The 10,900-nt window shown below is 41.1% G+C and overlaps 1 pseudogene; it reads right to left on the reverse strand.

Annotated features, from left to right (window-relative positions):
* The window catches only part of LOC102494251 (microtubule-associated proteins 1A/1B light chain 3B pseudogene), a 12,050-nt pseudogene extending 5,347 nt beyond the window's left edge, over window positions 1–6,703 (reverse strand).
* Between the last annotated feature and the right edge of the window lie 4,197 nt (window positions 6,704–10,900).

Raw genomic sequence — 10,900 nt, forward strand, 5'->3', positions numbered from 1 at the left:
AGTTAGATCCTGCTGACTAGAGCAAAACAAAAAAGCTTGCTTCCAGAGAACTGTGATCTTCTCATAAAACAGTTGGCATTGCCTGAAAGGGAGGTATTGTTGGTAGGAAAGCCAACATCCTAGGGCTTGGGCTTGCCAACATCTCATGTAACAGCCATGCTGCCTGTCCACTTTTGTTTGTTTGCCCAGACAGAAATGATTGCAACTCATTTCGGGGCCAATATGGTAACTCAGTCTTTACAATCTATTGCTTTTCTTTCTAATGAGATGCCCTAAATTGGTAAACTGGATAATATCCAACTTAAAAAATATACAAAAGCCAAGTTAAAAGTTCACTTTTCCAAGAGGCTATTTTTATAATACTTTCATAAAACTGTTGTTTTAGGGTGACAAGGGTTTGATTTGTCATGTTGCCAAAGAAGAAAAAAATCCATACTTTTGTAAATATTTTCTTTCTTTCACCAGATAGCACTAGTTTCGTGGGACATGGGTTACATTCAGTTTCAAAACATTTGGACACAAACTGGGCTACTTTGGGCAAGTCATTTAATGTTCCTGAGCTACAGGTCATTTATCGATAAAATGGGGATAATACTACCTCTACTGATTTCCTCATGATATGATTAAAATGATTCAATGAGACACTGCTTATGGAAACATTTATCAACTATGAGGTGTGAAGCTAATGTGAGTTCTGTAAAAGTCACCTTTGTTTTCTTTGGAGCAGATGCTGAGCCTGGAAGCTACAGAGAAATTAGAGAGGCTCTTCGCCAGCCCTGTCTGCTGTTGAAGACCCAAGAGTCTAGAAAAAGAGAAAAAAGTAGATCTGAAATTTACCATTCTCATTTCTCCATCCATATAAAGAGAAAAATGTTTTTCAGGGTTTCTCCCCATGAAGTAAGATCTTTCCTTTAAATATCAGAGAAATCCATTGACTCTCTAGGCTTTTCCCTACTTCTGCTTCTTTATCTAGACCTACATGATCCAATACAGTGACCACTAGTGAGCTGTGGATATTAATCTCTAGAAATATGGTTAATTAAAATTGAGATAGACTAAATGGAAAATACAAAACAGATTTCAAAGACAATAGTTAGAGAAGGGAACCAGCAGTTAGCATAATGGCCATGTCGCTGGACTCCCACGTAGTCGACCGCGGTTCACGTCCCGGACCCGGTGGCTTAAAATTCACACTGGACCCGTGTGCGTGCGTGCCCCAAATCCTGAGAGGAGAATGGAGGAGAAGGGATTGTGGTGTGACCATCCCCCCTGGGGGGTAATTTCTCGCTTTCTGTCTCTATGTCTCTCTGTCTGTCTGGCGAGCGCACGCGTCCTATAGCGAAAACCTCTCCAAAAAAAAAAAAAAAAGTAAAAGATAAGAGTTAGAAAAGAAAGAACATATTGTGAATATATTTAACATTAGCTGCGTGTTGTAATGATAATATTTTGGGTATGATTTTGACATGGTTTGTTGCCCAAATGCTTATGTGCTGGAAACTTGATCCCCAATGTAATGGTGGGATCCTTAGGAGGTGTAGTCTAATGGGCAGTGTTTGGATCATGGGGCCACTGTCATTGCTTGGAAGAAAGGGAGTACTCATTTGCATAGAAATGGGTTAGTTTCCATAAGCGTGGGTTGTTATTAAAGTAAGAGATCGCTATTTCTCTTTGCACACACCCACTAACTTTTGCTTCTGTTGTAATACCGGCGGTTGGCCAGCTGCCAGCCCCAGGCCTTTGGACTTTTCTGCCACCAAATATACCTTTATTCTTTACAAATCATCCAGTCTCAGATATTTCTGCCCAATAGTACTATAATGGACTAAAACAAATATATTAGATTATGTAGGATAGATTGACAAAGTAAATTTCATGTGATTCTTTTGACGGTTTCAAATGTGGTACTATAAAATATAGAATTTATATTTTCTTGTCCCTTTGTATTTCGATACTATTGGATAATGCTATGCTAGACAGTTGAAGGCAGAAGTAGGACCTGAGTCTTAACTTTATATACTTGCTTCATTCTTTCCTTTTCAGTCTCTATCTACTATGGTCCAGTCTGGTTCTTGGGTAGCCAGTGCATTTAGGAACATCAAGGAATCAAAGAAAGACCAATAGAGTGGCTATTTCATCATATTTATAGCACATGGCACAAAGTAGGCACTCACATTCATTCATTTAATCAATCATCCATTCAATTAAAATGAGTAACAAAAAAATTTGGCAACTTATGGGTCAGCCAGTAGTGGGATCATTAAGGGAGAGGGATCCCACATGATTGATGGTGAGGTTTGAGTCCCAGCCCTGGTGGCTTGAAAAATGCACCAGACTTGTGTATGTGCATGCCTAAAATCCCAAGAAAAGGATGGAGAAGAAGAGATTGTGGCATGGCCATCACCCCTGGGTGGTGCTTCTCTTTCTATCTCTCTGTGTCTCCAGTGAGTATGTGGACCCTATAGGAATGTTTTAAAAAATAATTTTGGTAATCTCATACCTTAAGAAGATATACCAAGAACAAATGATTTCTATTTTTGGTCTTATGAATTCTGAAAAGGAGATATACTATAATTAGGCTTTGACATGTACTGTCTATAAATTACCTATTAAAATTCTATTTTTTTGATTTATGCTGAAGAGCACATGCATGAGAGAGAGAGAGAGAAAAAAAAAAAAACACCCTTGACAGGGTTTTGTCACATTGCTTTCCCCTTTCTCTAGCTTCCAGCTGGTCAAGATTTTTATACATGCCTCATATCTCCTCTCAGGATCTTGGGCACACACGCACACGCGCCCGAAGTGAGTTTTAAGCCACCGGGTCCGAGACATGAACCGCGGTCGACTACGTGGGAGTCCAGTGACATAGCCATTATGCTAACTGCTGGTTCCCATGCCTCATATGTTTTCAGGCCAACTCAAGGATCTAAACCTAAGGATCCCGGCATGTGACTCCCAGCACTGCAGTCCAGTATGATAGGATGTACCACCTAGGCTGGCCCCCAAATCCTATTTTATATGATGACAATTTGCATTTTTATTTCCCTTTTATAGAGTAAAACAATCTTTAAACAAACAAAAGTAACTCTTATTTATTTATTTTTTTTGGAGAGATTTTTGCTATAGGGCGTGTGCGCTTGCCAGACAGACAGAGAGACAGAGAGACAGAAAGTGAGAAATCACCCCCCCAGGGCAGATGGCCACGCTACAATCCCTTCTCCTCCATTCTCCTCTCAGGATCTTGGGCGTGCGTGAATTTAAGCCACCGGGTCCAGGACTTGAACCGCAGTCAACTACATGGGAGTCCAGTGACATAGCCATTACACTAACTGCTGGTCCCAACAACTCTTGTTTTTAAATTACCTTCAAAGGTAACTAATTTAAGAGTACATACATTCTTTCTAGATTAAATCTTAGTGAATACAGAAATACTAAAATAAGATCTCCACCCATGTTTGTCATCTTAGCAACAAACTAAAAATTGTCCCAGGAATAAACTGATTCACTGCTTATGAAATAGGAGAATGACAGAATAACAAAAATCCCACTAACCTGGCAGACTCAGAATGAAAGCTCAGTGGGGGAAGGAGCAGGGCAGAGGTGGGAACAGCAAATGCCCTGCAGGCCCAGCTCAGCAAACCCCCAGAGAGCAGAGGGCCTCAGCCAACCTAGGAGGGGGCTGGGGGGAAGGGCCGAGCCTGGCTGCAGGGATCAAAGGGAAGCAGGGGAAACAGCCAGATCCCAGTCTGCTCTTTGAGCAAAGATAATAGAGTCCTCTCTGTGTTGAAGAGAATGGGCATGGAAGATTTAAAGCACAACAAACCCAGAACTGATCAGATTCCTTTATTCCACTCTGCGGACTCATCAGGCTTGTCCTCAGTTTAGAATCACTCTGTATTGAATTACAGTGTTAGAAAAATAAAAAGGCATCCCTGTGTGTGTTTTTCAAACTGTGGGATGCCACTCTTTAGTGTGAGGGAATCAGTTCAGTAGGTGGAGATCCGCATTTAAAACATGAAATAGAATGCAAAGTAAAGCATTGCATGTCTTAGGAATAAATGCTATTTAATGAAACTTTCCTTTTAGGGCGTGTGTGTGTGTGTGTGTGTGTGTGTGTGTGTGTGTGTGTAAAACAGGTATAATCAATCTTCTTGTGGTCTCAGTCAAACCCTAAAGCTCAGTGAAAACTGATCTAGTCTACCCATGCCTTATTATCAACATAAGCTAAAATAAATCCTAGAAGACGAGGCCTTCTGAATTAGGGATTTTATAACCTCTGCAGCTAAGTTTCAGCACAGGCATTCCTCCTGCATTCTACAAGCATAAAAACTGTCAGAGGCCATGCAGTCCATCAACGAAACAGTTCATTTTTCAGGAACTCTCTCCAGACATCACATTCTAATGCTGATTGTCAGAGACTGTGTGCAACCTTTCCTAAAAGCCTCTAATTACGAAGAGGGAATTATATATATATATATAAAAAGTAATAGCATGCCTCAAATATGAGGCTGCCAATCGACCACTATTCATTAGTGAGCCACAAAGTGTGGGCTCTATTTCAGGAAAGTCTGGGATGGGTGTGTGTTTTGGGGGTAGAGGAACAGAACCATTTAAATATTTCTCTATTTCCCTACTCTGCTTTCAGTATACTTTACTCTCCATGATTTAGTTCTTGAAAACTTTAAAAATGTTTATGTAGAGGCCAGCAGGTGATGTGGTGGTTGAGGTGATGAACTTCATGTGGCCGACTGTGGTTTGAGTCTCAGATGTGGTAACTTGCTTTCTTACTTTCCCCTCTGTCTCTGGTGAGTGCACATGTCCTATAGCAAATTAAACAACAACAATAATAAATAATATAAAATAGGTAAGTCTTTAAAAATGTTTATGTACTTACTTCTTCCATGAGTAAAGGAGGCAAAGAGAGAGAGAGGTACCCCCAACACAGAGTCTTTGTACCATGAGCCACCTCCCAGCCTAGCCAGCCAGGATAATGGGCACCTCCATGCCTAGTGTGCACAGGGACCCCTTGGAATTCAAACACAAGGACCTTCCCATTTAACTTTGGCATCACAGAGCATAGTGTTAATGCTGTGCTATTATGCTGGCTGTGTTTTTGAAAACTGTAGTCAAATTTAATGTATAGTTTGGTTTACGACTTAAAAAGCAGGTGAGAGGGAATAAAAGAGAGAGCAGATACAAAAGAAAGCAGGAACAACATAAGAAATTCTGGCAAAGGGTAGAAACATGCCCTGATCCACTATGGATAATACTAGGGACTGAAGAAATGGAATGAGTTCCATTTCTAAGTCTCAAGGAATTAAAAACAAAAGTCAAAGTTCAGTAGACATAGGAAGGATCATCAATGACAGACTTCAGTGTTTTCTGCAAAGCCTGAAAGGCCGGGGTGGGGGTGGGGGGGGGAGAAGTGTGTGTGTGTGTGTGTGTGTGTGTGTGTGTGTGTGTGTGTGTCTATGGGGAGGGGCATCCTTAAAAGATGTCCTAGTAAAGTTGTATAACAATAAACATACAGCTCTCTTTCTATCTTGACACAAAAAATAATTAGGGTTGCACAATGGTGTAGCCACTAAAAATACAATTAAAGAGGAGCAGACTTCTTTATCTCCCCGAGAAATCAAAGTAAACCATCTGAAACCCAAGCCTAGGAAATCCCGCTGCTTGGAAAAAGTATCTAGTGTGACACTAAAACAGCAGTATCGCTTTCAGGCAGCCTGGTTTAACCCTGAGCAAAACCTTTCCTTGGAGTTCAACTCCCTGAAACAGACATTCTGTCAACTGTATCAGAGACAAGGATTTTAGCTGTAATTATGGTCTGCTAATCTGGTGTAGCTTTAGTTAAACAAACAGAATCAGCACATTATCATTAGGGAGGGAACATAGTTTCTCCCTTTCACAAGGCATGGGTCTGGGAGAGGGAAGACTATTTAAAAGTCTGGCTGCTGTGGCCAGTTTTGCCTCTATCTAATCTTTCAGGAGCTCAGTTTCTCCAAATGAAGAAGTGTGTGCCATTCTCCCCTCTCACAGAGTTGTTGAACAAACAAAAAAAGGCAGTGTTTCCACACGTCCTAACTGGGCACTGCATTGCTGCTGATGTGTTCATACAGTTCCTTCCTTCCTCTCCCTCCCGCTCTGGACGGCTGGCATGGCATGGGTCTCATTCTCTGTGTTGCTGTTCCTTCTTCCCAGGCTCTTCTGTCTTCTAGTGAGCCTAGTCTGCAGACTCAGGAACATGCTGTCACAGTTTAGATGCATGGGAAATATGATTGCTTGCAGAGTCCTGTTCATAACTCCAAATGAACCTTTTTTTTCTTTTCTTTTTAAGAGATATTTTTGCTATAGGGCATGTATACGTGCCAGAGACACAGAGAAAGAGAAAGTGTCTCTTTCTGTTCCTCCGGAGGCAGATAGCCATACTGTAATCCCTTCTTCTACATTCTCCTCTTGGGATTTTGGATACTCACGCAAACGCACCTGATGTAAGTTTCAAGCCACCGAGTCTGAGATTCAAATAGTGGTCTACCACATGGGACTCCAACACCTTAACCACTATGCCATCTGCTGGCCCTTCAAATGAATCTTTTATGGTGGGAATAATTTCAGGTGAAAGCCAGATAGTAAAAATCATTTTAAGAAACAGTTCAGTCAGCATTTCCTTAAGTTCATACTGTAGTAGGAACACTTACCTCATTTATGAGACTTTTAATATTCCTACGTCTTTCTCCTTTCACCCCTCTCTTCCTTTTTCCTCTGCACTCCTTCCCTCCTTTCCTTCCTTCCCTTTTTAAAGGTTATCTACAAGGAGACTTCAAAAAGCTAATGGAAAAATTAAAGTACAAGTTATTTTACTTTAAGAAATGTTTGAAATCTATGCTTAGAGACTAAAAGACAGGAAAGTATAATGGCAAGGAGGGCCAACGTAGGTACTAGAGACAGTATAGGACGAGGTGAGAAAAAGGAGGTGGGTAATATGGGTGGAAGGGAGAGGATCAGGGAAATGAACAAACACAATTAATAGACCCAAAAATGAAGCGGTATCTGCTGACAATAATGTATATGGTGATGTCTTTGGCTTGACTGTATCCACTGCATTCATGCTGGGAAAAACCATGCTGTACTCTATGTACAGTGATAAAATGTAAATAAAAAGAAATTTATGTATGGCTTTTTCATAATACATATTTTCTGTGAACTTCTTGAAGACCTTTCATATTTATTTTTTTCCATGTGAGAAAGAGAGCAAGCACATGAGCAACACCCCCAACAGGACTCTCATGCTGCAAGTCACCTCCAGCCTCAGCCATCCCAAGTCGCGGGCATGTGTATATATGGGCCTGGTGTTACAGGAAGGCCTGTAGTCCTGGGCCTCTTCTCATGTGGCTCCAGTATCCCAGAGCATTGCATTCACTACCTGGCCCCCTTTCCTTTCCTCATTAAAAAATATTTCAGAATATCTATCACTTACCCGGCTGTGTCTAAAATAATCCCTCCTCTAGAAGCTCGGTTTAGTGGGCAAAGTAGAGAAACATTAAAGGTTGAAAACATAGCTATTACAAGGAATATGTGAACTTTTAGCCAGGCCTTGGGCAGCCAGGAAGGGATTTTTAGAATGGTCTGAAGTAGGTCTTAAAGGATGTGTGAATGTAAGCCTTTTGTGAGGGGGAGGAGCAAGGACATTGTAGTCAGAGAATGACAGAGGAGGAATGGAATGAGAAAGAAGAGATTCACGTGAGACTGAGGAGGCAAGTAGTCTTCTATTGTGTCTCTTATTGTTATTGTGGGTCTTACTGGATGTCAATGATTTTATTATAGTTGATTTTAGCAGTATTTTTTTTTCTGAATTAAATCTTATCTGGAATAGCAACATTAAAAATTACATTATGATTTAATTAGTGTATACTTATTTTATAAATGAAAACAATGAGCATCATGACATTTGTTTGAATATAAGTTGATATAAAGATTAGGGATCATAATTGGGTCTTTTTTTTTTAGAGAGAGAGATTTTTGTTTTAGGGTGTGTGGACTTGCCAGAGAAAAAGAAACAGAGAGACAGTGAGAAACTACCCTTCAAGAAGGTGGCCATGCAATAATCCCTTCTCCTCCATTTTTCCTCTGGGATTTTGGGCACACATGCACACATGCCCTATATGAGGCACCAGGGTCTGGGACTCAAACCAGGGTTGACTACATGGGAGTCTAGCAGTGTAACTATTATGCTATCTACTGGTCCAGACAGTTGGGTCTTATATTGGCCTCAGTATAGCGGTTTTTTTTATGTCTGAGTTTTGTTGTACAATGGCAACACAATTTTGATTTTCACAGATAAATAGTTGCAAGTGGTAACAGTTTTTAAATGGATTACATGGGGATCCCAGGATATAGTTCCATAAAAAGAGATGGCAGAGAAGGTTTGTCTGTAGTTCCACATAAAAATGCAATTCCAATTTGGACACAGAGAGGATGATGGTACCAACTGAAAGTAAATATACAAGAGACTAAGTTTTTGGAAAAAGTGACTTCAATTTTGGACATTTTGTATTTAAGATGCTTTTACTTTTCTTTTTTTTTAAGAGAGATTTTTTGCTATAGGACATATGTGCTCACTGGAGAGACAGGTGAGAAATCACCCCTGGAGGGGATAGCCATGCCACAATCCCTTCTCCTTCGTTCTCTTCTGGATCTTGGCCATGCACGTACACATGTCTGTTATAAGTTTCAAGCCTCCAGGTCCAGGAGCTGAACTACTGTCGACCATGTGGGAATACAACGACACAACCATTATGCCATCTGCTGGTCCCTTAAGGTGCTTTACATAGAAATGTAGGAAGCTTCCTAGAACCATGGCAATAATTGGTTTATTAAAAAATCAAACATGAAATATTGTTCTTTTAGGATTGCGTAACCTCATTTTGCTCTGACCTCCAGCTGTGGCCTGCTTTTGATACAATTTTAATGGTTCATTTAAGAAACTCATGTCTTTTGGACATGCATGCGGTCACTTAGGCTGTGCTTGGGAATTGTGCTGTTTCATCATTTCAGATTTATTGACTTGGTTACAAATGCATCCAGGCCAATGTCATTTTGTGTTTAGCAAAGCTGAAGTATTTGAGACCCTTGTGTCATTTCCCATTGCTAAACATATCTGAGGTAGGTCATCCTATCATTCTCCCTCAGTCACACTGAATCAAGCATTTATTTAAGAAATGATATGTTATAGACCAAAATGTTCTTGATATTTTTTAGCAGTATGGCACTATCACCATGCATTTATTAATTTAGTTAGTTATTCATCTGGTGGAAACAGATACTATGTCCTTTCTAGCTTTTTTTTTTTTTTTTTCTTTTTCCCCTAGATTTTTTTCTGTCTCTCTGGAGAGCCAGAGATGGAAAGTGAGAAATCACCCCCCTCCCCCAGAGGGGTGTGGTCACACCACAATCCCTTCTTTTCCATTTTCCTCTTGGAGTCATGGGCACACATGCACATGTGTCTGGCGTGAGTTTTAAGATGTTGGGTCTGGGACTCGAACCATGGTAGACTATGTGGGAGTCCAGCAACACAACCATTATGCTATCCTCTGGTCCTTCTCTTGGTTCTTAAAAAAAAAAAATTAAGACAGAACAGACCTTAGTAGATTTCAAGTTTCTCCACAGTTTCATGTCTTTAATTTTCATTTTTTTTTCCTTTATGAGAGAGAGGAATAGAGAGAGAGAAAGGAATATGGAGATAGGTATTTTTGACAGGGTTGCTCTGGCCCCAGCTGCTCAATTAGTGAGGATCACAGGTGTGTGCCTCTGTGAGCAGGAATTCAAACCTGGGCTTCCTGTGCAACTTCAGTCTGCTAAGAAGGGGCACTACCTGTGCGCCCTTGTGGCTGGTCCCTGTATTTGTATCTTAATGGGACTCAGAACCAACCTTTTACTTCTCTATGGGATAAAATAACATTAATTTATGAACCAGCAGGTGGCGTAATGGTTACATCACTGGACTTCCATGTAATTGACCACAGTTTGAGTCCTGGACCTGGCTGCCTCAAACTCACACCAGGTGTACGCCCCAGATCCTGAAAAGAGAATGGAAGAGAAGGGATTGCAGCATGGCCATCCCTGCCGGGGTGTGTGTGGGGGGATTTCTCACTTTCTGTCTCTCTGGCAAGTACATGCTCCCTATAGCAAAAAAATCTCTCTCTTAAAAAAAAAAGTACATGAATTTTCCCTTCTGGGAAGTGTCAACAGAAGAAGCAATATTTCTCTGCCTTTTTTTTGGAGAGGTTTTTGCCTTAGGGTGCATGTGCTCGCTAGAAAGAGAGAGAGAGAGAGGCAGAGAGACAGAAAGCGAGAAATCCCCCACCCCCCCCACGCCCAGGGGTGATGGCCACACCACAATCCCTTCTCCTCCATTCTCCTTTCACGATCCTGGGCATGCATGCACATGTGCCTGGCGTGCTTCACGTGGCCCGGGCGGGGTTTCAAGCCGCTGGGTCCAGGACTCGAACCGCGGTTGACTACATGGGAGTCCAGCGACATAGCCATTATGCCAAGTGCTGGTCCCTCTCTGCCTTTTTACTATCTCAGCGCATTGGAGGGACATCGCACACCTACAGTAAATGCAGGGCTCACTAAGAGCTTGAGTTTAGAATTCACAGCCTTGGACAGAGATATTTCCTCTATACTTCACTCAAAAGCTGTGTGAATTTGTCCAGTTTCTTTTTCTTTCCAGACTCTAAGCTACTTTAACAGGGAGAGTCCAACAATATTGTGGCTTAAGAAGAGGAAAGCTTATTTTTCTCTCCTCTAAGTCTTTAGTGAAGCAACATAGGGTAGAATAAATTTCTCAGTCTATTTTCAAAATACCGTGTATTTTGAAATACACGGGGGATTAGCAGTT

The sequence above is a fragment of the Tupaia chinensis genome, unplaced genomic scaffold, assembly GCF_000334495.1.
Source record: "Tupaia chinensis unplaced genomic scaffold, TupChi_1.0 Scaffold147185_1, whole genome shotgun sequence".
In the NCBI taxonomy this organism is placed as follows: domain Eukaryota; kingdom Metazoa; phylum Chordata; class Mammalia; order Scandentia; family Tupaiidae; genus Tupaia; species Tupaia belangeri.